This window comes from Cyanistes caeruleus, chromosome 8, assembly GCF_971803275.1.
Source record: "Cyanistes caeruleus chromosome 8, bCyaCae1.hap1.1, whole genome shotgun sequence".
Classification (NCBI taxonomy): Eukaryota; Metazoa; Chordata; class Aves; order Passeriformes; family Paridae; genus Cyanistes; species Cyanistes caeruleus.
This window is the reverse complement of record NC_141708.1, coordinates 6,895,781-6,897,271: the sequence shown is the minus strand read 5'-3', so window position 1 is coordinate 6,897,271 and position 1,491 is coordinate 6,895,781.

Here is a 1,491-nt window from a genome sequence, read left to right as displayed (position 1 = left end):
TTTCTCCTCTTGTTTTTTTTTAGTTCTTTGCAAACACACGTGTCAATGTTTTTCGTGTTTGAGCCACGTTTATTTTACTTGTAACTATGAGGCAACAAGATTCCATTTAAAATCCATCTAAAACACTGCACAGCCTCACTCTACCTGTTCCTTAAGGCAAGAACTGAGTCCCACCACAGTGACAGATGGAAAATCTGGGATGTTACCAAACACTCTGAAGGAAACATGTGTCCTCAGCACACCCCTGCAGGTCTGGAACACGTCCTTTCTGCAGCCTGTGAGCTGGTCAGAGTTTTCCAGCCCCACACAAGAGCCCTGTCTTCAGAGGACACTCTGGGATGGGGCAGGAGCAGCACAAGGCCAGGTTATTCCTGCAGCAGGTGAGCCCAGCCCTTTTTACCTGCACCTGCTTGGAAAACACAGATAAGACAAACCTCAAGTGCTCCCCACTTTGGAAGGAACTAAACACTAAATCCCTGCTCCTGGATAATTTCAAACTGTTTAATTTCAAACATGAACATTTGCAGTGGCCACTGAAACTCCTCAAGAGAAACTCTGAGTAACCAGGCTTAGCAAAACCTGAGCATTTCACATTAGAAATGACCATTGCTGCTCTGCAAAGCATGGCAGGAGTGAGCCTCCTGCAGCTGTAAGAGACCAAGGCAGTGGATATTTTTCCAAGTATAAAACCCAAACTCTGAGCTAATGAATAGGAGGAAAGAGTTAATGATTTATTTACTCCCATTTCCCCACTTTTGATAAATGATGTAAAAGCACTTGGGCAGATAAACTTCAGAGAAATAGGGGTAGAAATACCATGAGAATATTTATGAATATAAACTTCTGAATGGTTTTTTTTTTAAGAAAAACCCCAACCCTGTTGTATCTTTGACTAAACACAAGTGTATAAAAAAATTAAAAGCATAATTAAGCACAAGTTTGAGGTTCAGCCAGAGAGACCTGCAGTTCTGAGTCCTGCAAGTCTCCAGGGGAATTGACACATGGCAAGGAAAAATGTGAACAATGCTGGGACATTGTCCCACAGTGTCCCAAGAGAGAGCCACAGCATCCTGCAACACCATAAATCCAGTCCTCTGCTCTCCTGTTTCCTATTCCGGACTGCACCTTCTTCAGGACTGGAGAAACATAGCTGTGCCTTAATTTACCATCTTTTTTTTTTTAAATCAAAACCCATCCTTCTTCCAAGGCCCCCAGCCGTGGGGCCACGAGGACCAGAGCAGCTCCTCCAGGCACAGAGCAGCCTGCATCGTACTGAGGGCCCTGCACCCCAGCCCAGCCTTCCCAAAGGAGAAGCAAGCAGCTGAAATCCAGCTGACTGTGGCCTAAAGAATTGTCCATTTATTCTGTCTGACCTGTATTATTACAGTATTGAATAAGAGCAGCAGACTAATGGATAAAATCCTAACTCAAATCTTTTCCACCAGCTCTTAAATTAAATGGGAAAATCTGATCCCCCCTCGTCTTGAACAA